Here is an 11404-nt window from a genome sequence, read left to right as displayed (position 1 = left end):
CCATGCATTTTATCTGACACGGAATTCTGCCAGGCTTGTGACTGTACCCAGAACCAAGGAAAAAAAAAAAAAAAAAAGAAAAAGCTGACTTGGAGCCATAAGCCTATGTTTGCAAACCATTGCCACAGTCATTGGTTTGTGCTTGGAAGCAAACAGATTTTTTTTAATTTGCATATCATATAACTAGATGTTTTCTCAGCATTTGTGCAGGGACCAAACAATACCTTGCACAGCTGTAGCTGGACAAGAAATGGGCTGTGCAAAGAAGAGGCACAGTTGCAGTGGCATTGATCACAGTATTCTTACCCCGGCCTTTTGGGATCCTTCATATCATCCCCAGGTCCTTGGAGATGCCAAGGGCTATGGCCAGCTCTTCTGTGGCTGCAGCCCTGCACTCCTTCCCTTCACAGCTCCTCATGCCCATAATTCAAGGAATTTGGGTTTTCTGGGCAGTAAACACAAAGCCTGGTTCCTAGTAGACTTCTGTCTTGTGGTCAGCTGGTTTTGATGTGAACCCTGACCAAAAATTTTGGGACCCTTTGCAAAAAGGGTTGAAACCAGAGGACAGTGTTGAGCCTTACAGAGTCAGGCAGGGGCCAGCAGAGCTGCTCAGTCACAGGGAAGCAGCAGCACAGTCAGCTGCAGGGTAGGGGACACACAAACCCAAGGCAGGTGCTATGGGAAGAGGGGATGCTGCCATTCTAATCAGGTGCTGGCCACCACTTGCCCCAGCTAGTCCAGTTGTGAGTGCTTTGCTGTTGTTGCACCCAGTGCTGCTATGGGTGAAAGCATTTGTAGCAAAGGTTGACCAAGGTATCCGTTCTCCAGTGTCAGGAGGGAACATTTTCAAGCCAAGTCTTCAAGGCTACCACTGTCTGGAACACTTTCTGAGTTCCCACATGCTTTTCCAAAGGTCTCAGCATCCTAATGTTGAGCATTTATTTAGATGAGAATGCCCCATGGGATAGAAACAAGGTACTTCACAAATTAGTGACAGCCCTATGAAGAGATGGGAATTTGTTGCTCTTTATTTAATAACCATGGAAGCCAAGGAAAAGAGGGTTTTAAGAAAGGAACATTAATTTGATGGTCAGCTTTTAGAAGCGCTGAGCACTGCACACTTTTTTTCAAATCAGGGAGTGCTGTGAAGTCTCATCACCTCCAAGGTCTCATTCCTGGATGTCCCAAAAAAGTCACTAGATCATGGAAACCACAGGAACACATGACTGACAGCAGCTGGCTCCATGGGACAGTGGAATATCCAGTCCCTCATGGCAGGTACTTGTCCAGCACATTGAAAATCTCACAAGAGACACTCTGCTCCCTCCCTAAGCAACCTACTTGAGTGCATGATTAACCTCACAGCTTTTAATACTATTTATCCTAAATCTTCTTTGCTGTACCTTCTGCCATCCCCACAGAGATAAAGGGCAATTGATTACCTTTTTTGATATCATATATTTTTTACATCTTTGAAGTTTATTAGGATGTTTCAAATTCTGTAGACTAAACAAACCAAGCTTTTTCAATCTTTCCTCATAAGTCTTGTTTTCTAGACCTCTGATAATTTTTGCTGCTTTCTTCTGGACACTTTCCAGTTTGTCTGTTGTGTTTTTGTTGTTTTTTTTTAAAGTTAAGTGCAAGGCCATGGCTCAGCCTCATAGTGCTGAGAAGGGCAATAAACCCCTTCTACATCTTACCTACTGCACTCCTGGTCTTGTGGCTCAGAAGCATTTCTGCTTTTCCCAGCAGCAGCAGATTATTGACTTGGGTTTGGATGTGCTTAGTATTAAGTAATGCTTGCAAGTTTGCACAAGGTCACATGGAAAGGCTGCAGGAGATGCAGGATCTCCCAGGGTTATGCTGTAACTCCATCATTGCTTTGGCTCTCCAGAATCCTGAGCCAGATCTCCCTGAAAACAATATGTCTCTGCATGGGCTTCAGCAAGGGGCTTTGGACTGGGCCCTAATTATTGTGTTCTCAGCTGGGTTCATCACTAATTCTATTAATTTTATGAGCAAACATTTAATGTCATTCTTATACTAGGGGAAAAGTTTCAGGGAAAAAAAAAACAAAAAGCCAAAAACGGAAGGGAGGAGATTGCGTTTTCCTTTTAACTTTCTTCCAATTCCCTTGCTGCAAAACCAGAGCTGACTCCTGCTGCACAGGCAGCTTGTGGTGGCAGGCAGCTTTGCTTTGATCTTAGCAAAGAGCTTCATAGGTTAAGCCTGTGTTTTTTCACTGTAGCAGTTTATCAAACAATACAGTTCTTCCCAAAGGCAGCCTTTTTCTTCTGCAGCAATATGTTTATAATTATAATGCATTTCCTGCCTCTTTGTGATTAAATACACCTGACAAAGTAGGAGAGATGTCAATGCATAAATAAATGGGCACTCTGAGTTCATCGCTTCGTCAGTCATTTTTTTCCAAACACCAAGGAGTTCACTGTGAGGTGAATCCTCCAGTTGAGAAGGAAACAATTGAGGAGAGCATATATGAATAGCATACAGGGCATGCTGGCATTTGTTCCTGGCACTGTTCCTTAGCCTGACCTGAGAGCCATTAATAATTGACAGCACCTAAACCAATCCCTTTTTAAAAATATAAACATCCATACTTTTTTTCCAGCTGCTTGAAAGCTCCCACACAAAAGTTAAACAGTCATATTCTCCATGGCACAAATGAGTTTTAATTCCTTGGTGCAAGCTTGCACCAGCAGAGGAGCTGAGACCTGCTAATTAGTCGACTGCTCATAATGTTTTCAGTGGCTATTTCTGATGCATTTGCCCAGGGTCCAAACTAAGACTGGTGCACATGGAGAAACTGGTGTCTCAGGCTGCCATTGCCACCAGAGTCAATGGAGCTCCTCAGGGTTTGTGCTGGAGCACTGGGAGATTGATCTGGCCTCTTCTGTTTATTGAAGTTTCCAAAATAGTAGCAGAGTAGTGAGGAGCCCAACTGCTCTGTCATTCAGCAAGTCACTCCAGCTGCCACTTGTCACTTCTGCCCCTGGGGCTCTTTGTTTGCCTCCACTCCTTTCATGTCACAAGAACCTCTTCCAAGTAAAGCCAGGAGCAGCACGTCTCAAACAGTCCTGGGGTGTTAGGTGGATGCCTTGTGGCTGCTTTAAACACGAGGCCTCCTCACAGCTGTTGGAGATATTTGGCTTTAGGTTGAGGATGAGCCATGGTGTAAAATACCCCTGGAGGTAGGAAAAGGTGGCAGAACCTGGTCCACTTCATCTGGGCAGTCAGATGTCTGTAAGCCATCCTCCCATAGCTAATCCACTCATCTCTGGTCCTCTGAAGTTTTTCTCTCAATCAGGCAAAGTCCTATGAGGAATAAGCTGTGTCTCACCACCCCTCCCTAAAGCAGCCGTGCTTGGAAAAGGGTAAAGCCACGTCCCCTTCTTCATGTCCTCCAGTGCCACAGCTGTAATGACATCCCTGGAGTTTTGCCCTGGTCTTGGCACGTCACTGAGGTTTCTCCCTGCTCTCAGAAACCTTGTCAGGCCAAACATCTTGTCCAGATGTGCTCTGTCACATTTACTATGTGCATTGCCACATTTGGAGGTGGCAATGACTGCCCACAGCACCAGGAAGCAACACCAAGGACCCTGAAGTCCAAATTTTCAAGCTGATGGGACGGTCCTGGTTTGGCAAATCAACTGAAACCAATCTGAGCATTAGAGCAGAGCCCTGACACCTCTGTGAGAGCTGAGGGGCTGCAGGAAAATGTGTCTATCCCTGAGGAGCCAAGACCAAACTGCCTGGAGGGTGCTGCAATGTGAAACTTGGCTACAAAGCTTCAGTGCTGGGAAAGTGCCATGTTTTATCCAGATCAGCAGCAAGCCCTGGAATTAATAGGGTTGATTAAACTGTTTTGATGTGCATGGTATGTGAAGATAAGGGTCCGATTCCCAAGGGCTTCCAATGAAAATTAGATGTTGACCATAACAGTACGTGACATCCCCTGACAGCGGTGAGGAAGGCTGCTGAAAGACAGGGGAAAAGTACAAACCAAGGGCACAAAAGAGGCAGCTCTTGGGAGAGCAAAGTTACCATGAACTTGCTGGATGTTTTGATGCTGAAATGACGTGGCCCCTGGCACCAGGCAGATTGAAAGCAAGGGAACTATGCCTGTGTTATGTTGTTATGACACATATATTTCCCTGAAAATGACATTAAAGAGTACCAGAGATTCAAACATTGTTCTGTTTATCTCTTCCCTGGGTAGGGCTCTTACTCTTACAGACAGCCTGAGCACTGCAGAATATGGCTCATGTCAAGAAAACTGTGTCTCTGGCATGAGGACCATTAGCAAGAACGACATGGGAAGCCAGCCCAGGGGGTAAGGGTATGCATGGTAGTTGCCCTCTGCCTCCTGGCAGGACAGCATCCCTTGGAGACACACGAAGGGATGAGCCACTGGAGGAGATTCCCCTGCCATTCAGTGAGGTTGCCAGACAGGAAAATGATGGTAGAGTGCTGACAGAGTGATGGCAGACCTCAGTACTGACCTGGGGTTCATCCCATGCAAAAGCATGGAAAGGCTCCTCGTCACCCAGGCTGTGTCAATCATCCCTCCACATGTTTCAGGCCACATTTCTGTTCAGGAACTTCTTTGCAGTGAATCTTGCACCTGAATTAGCCCTTTGTGGGATCCCCAAATTCCCCCTCACCACTGCATGAACCCATCCTTGTGCACACGTATCTGTGGCATCCTAAGGAGAAGACTCCTGGCAGCTTAACTGGGCACCAGCCCAAGCCTTGACCAAGGATGAAAGCAGAGGTCCTATGGACATTTTTCAAGATGCTGTGATATTTAATGGATAATTCAGACCTTTATAAAAGAAGGCAGTCTATGGGCTTGAGAGGTGCTGTCTGAACCTCCTGAAGGCTTCTAGCTGAGAGATCCTGTTTAGAGACTACAAGAGCTGTCTTTCAGCTCATTATAACTTGGAACAAATACCAGTAAATAGAGTCTGCTTCTTCTCCAGGCAGAGGGGACTCTGGAAGTTTTCTCAAAAGAAAAATAACAACACGTGGTGAAAGAAGCAGTGCCTGCAGACTGAGATACAAATGGCACAGAAGCCAAAAGCTTATTCACCCTTCCAAGCTTGAGCTTATACATGAAATGTGACAGTCAGTCACAGATTTCAAGCCCAGAGTCCATTATTTGTGAAGGCCATTTCAAATACCTGGGTATTCAGAGCACAGGACACAGATGGCCCTCAGCTGCAGGGTTGTCATCAGCAGCAGCTGGATTTTCAAGCTGTCCAGCTCATTTATTAGGCAAGAGCCACACATTATGCCACAGCCTGAACAACTGTACACCTAAAAATAAACAAACAAACAAAAATAATGAAATAAATAAATAAATCAGCTCTTCCCTGTGCCTCCCAGGCCCATGGCCCATCCCACAGATCAGCACACAAATGCAATCACACAAGTGCCAAGGTCTTGGGCTTCCTGGAAACTCAGACAACATGTAGCTGTCTAACACCAACCTCTTCTGTACCCAGGTGCCTCAAAGCCAGAAAGGCATCATTACCCTAAAACATACCTAGGAGAAGAGTTTTTTTCCCTGATTTTCAATATTTAGATTTTCCCCTTCCTCAGGAGAGGGAGCAGAAGGTTTGGGGCAACTCTAGGAATGGGCAGACAACTGGGAACGTGGATCCCTTCTGCTTTTAAAAATAAATGAGAACACTGAGAAAGCTCAGGGCCCTCTGATTTCAGGGAGCAAACTATAAAATCCACTCAGATTTACTGATAATACTTTGCCACTTCCTTCTCATATTTCAAAAGCAATTTCAAAGATAAGGTGATAGGTAGTGCAGACAGACCTTCCAAGGACTCACACCAGGGAAAGGAAATGCAGCTGGGGAAATTATTCCATGGGTCAGTAGGGTTTTGCCTTTATTATATTTGTTTGATTCTAAAATACATTCTCCTCTGCTGATTTGTGGCTGGACTAATGCAAATACATGGATCTTCATTCAGATACAACATACTGCTTTGTGGCTGGAGGATGTTGTTGAGCTCAGCTTGATCAGGAGAAAATCTCTGCCCAGTTTTTAGTAGAAATCTGCATGCACACAGTTAGCAGAATGGTGGTACTGCCAGGCTCAGTGGGATATGGCACTTGCAAACAGTGTGAGTCATTTGCCCTGGAGCTGTAGGAGCAGAGAACATCTGAAGATCCAGATCAGATCAGTGAATCTGCACAGTTTAAGAGGTTAAGCCTATTTATAGACAAATGAGGGTAATTTTCATAGCTGGAGGGACTGGATTTTTTATTTAATAAATTCATAATAAACTCTAGGGAGGAGAATACTGAGATATGTACTCATTTAACTCCTTGAAGATGAGAGGCAGTTTGTCAAGGCAGGGATGGAGTCAAAGGAGCCAGAAACTCGAGTGCATCATCCTCACTGCTTTGCTCTTTACCCACTTGCAGGATAAAGTCATGTTTTCAGGACAGGATAAGCATCCCTGTGGAGCCAGACCTTAATCTCCCACCCTGCCTGGTGCATGGGTGGGAGTCCCCTGACACCCATGTGTGTGCATTTGATGAGAGAAACTGAGAGGCACATGTTGGTGTGCATCCATAGGGAAACAAGTCCCTTCTCTGCAGGGGACTTTCTGTTCATCATTTGTTGTGTTACTGCACTCTAGGTTGTCATTAATGGTCAACATGAGAGTTAGTTTGCCAGTGTGATCAGCTGAGGAATTATGTCACATCATCAGCCAACCAAGAAAGGATGGGACTTACTGAGTGACAGAGGGTAAAATGTTATTTCTTTTATGTCTGCATCACCACATAATTAAAATTAGGATGAGACAAAGCCCACAAGGTAATTGCAAATGAATCCACTAAAATCTGAAAATGTTGTCTGCTGTGAATTGCCAAAGACTGCTGTTGTACAGTCTCATGGCAGCTACTTGCTACTTAGGAAGGAACCACACCTGTAAAAACAGTGCTTTTAAATTTATATAATGATGAACTTGAATGAACTGGTAATCAGCTTACACAAAAACTTAAAAAATGAATGTGGGTAATTTTGACAGAGGCTACACTCAAAAAAACCCCCAAACAAGCAAACAAACTTAAAGGCTCCTCTAAAGAGTACCACTGTAAAGAAAAACTTTTTATAAATAATAGAGTTGAAGTCAGCCCCCACCTCCTTGTCTTTTTGTGCTTTTGTACTCTGCTTTTCATAAAATTCAAGTGTGGATTGGATAGGAAATTACAGACCCACTGGGAGAACAGGAGTTATGAAAAGAGACAAACACTTGCAGCATTTGCAGGTGGATTGTTCCCATAGAATAGTAATGCCTTTCCTTGAGCAGGGCCTCTTCTGCTTGGGAGCAATCTCCCATGTAACCTCAAAGATATAGAAATCTGATGTAAACTTTTTTGTAAATTCTTTTTTGTAAATTCTTTTTTTTTTTTTTTTTTTTAATTCAGGGTAGTGATGTATAGAGCACTCCATTCGCTTATTTCATTCCCAAGTCTGCAATTTCAGATCATGCCAAAAATGGCATTTCCATAGAATGCATTTCTTCATTCAAGGTCTGTAGGACCAGGTCCTGGTTTGTCCTCTTGGAAAAATAATTTTTTTTCAATACTTTCAATGTTTTTGTACCACCCATTCTGATACACCTTCTTACAACCTCCCGCCCAGCATCAGTTTAATTTTTATAGGATAAAAATTCACCAAAGTCTCACACATTCTTGCTACTTTCAAGGTTGTCCATTGATGTCATTTATAGGAATCCATTCCCTTTTTGGGGGCTTTTGTTTGGTTGGTTGGTTGGTTGGGGTTTTTTTAGTTTGGATTTCATATACCTGGTAGCAAGGGCAGAGACCTGCAGGGTGTGTTGTTTTCAAAAACCATTCTGTCTGTTCTGTGATGAAAACTGCCTGCAAATGTATGATTGCAAGGGTGTTTGGGCACTCTGTTAACTTTAAACTCATCCTAGGAACTGGCACTACTTGACTATCCAGGTCCCAAGTAGCACTTGTGAACTGCAGGACTCCTTCAGCCTTGTCTTCCAAGCATGACTCCTTAGGTCCCTGCACTCAGCACCTGTCTTGGTAAGCTCAACTTCCCTGAAATCTTAAAACTAAGATGAGGGATCTCCAGTCTTTGGCTGCTGGGTGCCTGTCTCAGCATAAAGAGGGACACTGCATGAAGATGCCCAAGCTGGCAGCCCAGGAGAGTCAGTATGTGCTTCATCTGCACTTATCCAAGACAAAATTCCTAATTTATCCTCTGGAGTTTGATCTGACATTAGGTGGGTCAAGTGCTTCAAAGCAGCCTTGGGGCATAGGTTGAGGCTCCTGGGACTAGCATGGGTGTCCTTGGTACTCCACCATTTCTCACACCTTCCCAAAAACTCCTCCACTCATCGTGCTTCAAGCAAGGCAAGCAGACCAATTAACTGCTTTTGAAAATCCTGGCTTCAGTGTGTTATGATGAGAACCTCTTAATAACAGCACTGCCTGGAGCAAGCAAAGAACTTTCTTTATTTTCCTCAGTCCAAATTCAAGCAAACTTCTGCTGACCTCTTCATTTGGGACATTTGATTTCAATGGAAAATGGACCACACTGGGACCTTTGACCTCAAGCCTTGTATATTTTCTCTAATATTCTTTTATCCTCACTAAAAAACATTTACCAGTATTTTAAGCTAATGTTTCTCTTCAGGGGGTCACACAGAGTTCAGCATGCATCTTGCATCCAAAGATTTCTCCAGGTCTCTAGTGTTAAGTTTTTCTAAACAGGTTGGGTATTTGCTTGCTGTTGCCAAAGGGAGCAAGCGGAAGCCTTCTAGCTGATGTCTAAAATAATGAAAGGAAAATCATATGCAAACCGTACTTTCTGGAAATAAATCGACCCTTCTACGTTTACAGGATCAGGGGAGTATAAGTGACCTCACATGTCCTCATGTGACTGCCCAAGTTTCTACATAGGAGGAGGGAACAGATGTAGTTACAGAAGCTGAAATGGAGATGCAGGGGAGAAGAGGGAAAGCAGCCAGATTTAGAGCAACAGGTGGTTCCTCTGTGGCTCTCATAAGGTGCAAGCAGAGCTGGGCACAGAGAACACCCTCTGCCAAGGCATCTGCACGGCACAGGGTGGAAAAGTGTCTGGAGGGATGGGGAGCCATGGAAATAAACAGAGGAACTGGCTTTGGCATCCGCAGCCCTTTCCTAGGATTGGTCCCTCAAGGAGCTTTGACGAAACCTGACACTGTGATAAGGGCCGTACCTTAGGACTTTGGAAACATGGGGTTTAGACACCTGCTGTCCCAGATGTCATGTGACTATAAACAAATCACTTGGCCACAATGTGCAGATCCCAGCAAGTGCTTGAATACTTTCACAGAAGTGAGGGTTGGTGTCTCAATTCTCCTGTTTCCTTCCCATGCTGGGGAGAAAATAGTTCTTTCCTGCCTTGCACACTGGAGAAGATAAAGGTATTCTGCTCTGTCAAATGCTTTTTGAAATGAGGTCCTTATTTTTGAGGCCCATCCAACTCAGAAGAAATAACCCATTCCTCTGGTTCCAGCTCTGGGCAAGCATCACCTATCATTCTGCAGGTTTCCAACCAACAGAGGACAGGTCACACAGAGTCAATGACAAAGACCCAAGCAGAGCCCTGCAATCCAGAGATTATCAAGGCCTGGTCAGCTATGGGAGTGAACTCATAGCAGGTCAAGAGGAAAAGCACAGGATTCGAAACACAGTCTCTGGGGAAGCTTAGAAAGCTTTTTCTAAACTTCCAATAGCTATTTCAGTGTCTCCCACAGACACTGAGCTCCACCTGCTTCACCATTCTTGCCCTTATGTGGGGGGCAAAGTCTGAGTTTGTGTCCAGTGCATGCGTGTCCAGTGCCTGTCCAAAAGGAAGATCTGAATTTTTACATAGTCTGCTTACAGGATTGCATGGGTGTTATGTGGCTAGGGCTTTCAGAAGTTAAAGACAAATGCAGCCAGGGCCTTCCTAGCTCCACTGACCTTTTCCCAGCCATGACTAACATCGGAGCTGCTTACAAGTCCAGAGTGGCAGTTCCTTGGCAGGGACTTAGTTTACCATGCAGTGCCATAGTTAAGAACACTGGATGGTACTTTTAGGAATAGATTTTCCAGCAAGTGGCATGCCAAAGCCTTGATGAAATCAGGCCTTCTGTTAGATGTCAATCACCTATCCTTTGCCAGGTCAAAAGTGCTATCCATGCTGAAAAAGCAAGACCCAAGGAGCACTTCAGCCCAGAAGTGCACAGCTAAACCTGTCCTGGAAATACACTGTAGTAAAGGGAGGTCATAAGTGCACGGCCTTCAACCTGTTCTTCTACATTTTGTATTAAACAACAGATTTACCAAGCTACTGGCTTCCATATGTCACTCTTTTTTTTGAGGAATCTTTTATGGACACTGGAGCTGGAATATGTGCACAGGTATGGGTATCTACTGAGGTGCAACCAAGTGGAAATGCATGCATCACTTTATTTTGCAGACATTCCATAGTCTTTACAACAGATTGACCCAACAGCTTATTACAAACATGTGAAGATTTTAGGGTGTGGACAAAGCAAATTCTTAGCTCATGGCCTGAGCCCATCCTTGCTAAGTAAGCAAAAATAGACATTGTTCTCACCCTAGATTATGTTATTGTTTCAGTTCTCCTTGTTCCCTGGTGTCAATAGGAAGTATGTTCTCTGGCATTTGCATGAGGCCCATTTGCACCAGTCCCCGATGGCTGCAGAGCTGCAAGTTCTGCTCGTGAGTGGTGACTTTGCCTCCTGATCTTTTGTTTTCAAAGTGCAGCTGCAGAGGAGAGGAACATGGCATCATTATTGCTATGAAAGGTCTTTTCATCCTCTGTGGTTTCCGGGTTAGAGCCGTGTTGGCTGTGGATTCCTCCCCCAGGGTGGAGGAGTAATGGAAATGCAGCCTAAAACAGGATCAGAAGGAAGATGTGAAAATGAGCATAAATGTACAGTGTATGAGTCAGTGCCACAAGGAATCTCTGTCCCATGAAGTCAAGATCACACCTCCTCTTGGTGCAGCAGAGCTGTTCCCACACAAGGAGAAGGCATTGTGTGACGTTCAGCATCTTAAAAAGGACTTAGGTCCTGACTGAAAGTTTAATAGTGGGAAAGTTTTTTCAGGTCAGTAACATTATAGCTTCAGAGAGGGTAGGAAAAGCAAGCATGACATGCTGCATTCATTGTCTGCTCTAAAATAATATGGACTGGGCACCGATGCCAAATAACAAGTCACAGAGCCTCACTGATATTAAACTGCTGCTGAACTGGTTAACTCCAGCTGCTGAGCTGCCCTTTGTCAGCAAAACCAGTTCTTGTACTGTGAGGGATCTCTCATGGTGTA

General features: G+C 44.5%; 1 protein-coding gene across 1 annotated transcript in view; it reads left to right on the top strand.

Annotated features, from left to right (window-relative positions):
- The window catches only part of ANXA13 (annexin A13), a 194937-nt gene that overhangs the window by 37790 nt on the left and 145743 nt on the right, over positions 1 to 11404 (top strand). The gene's annotated exons all lie outside the window — the stretch shown is intronic.

Source organism: Heliangelus exortis, chromosome 2 (assembly GCF_036169615.1).
Source record: "Heliangelus exortis chromosome 2, bHelExo1.hap1, whole genome shotgun sequence".
NCBI classification, from domain to species: Eukaryota; Metazoa; Chordata; class Aves; order Apodiformes; family Trochilidae; genus Heliangelus; species Heliangelus exortis.
The sequence above is the reverse complement of the archived record's forward strand: the minus strand, read 5'-3'. Positions and strand labels throughout refer to the sequence as shown.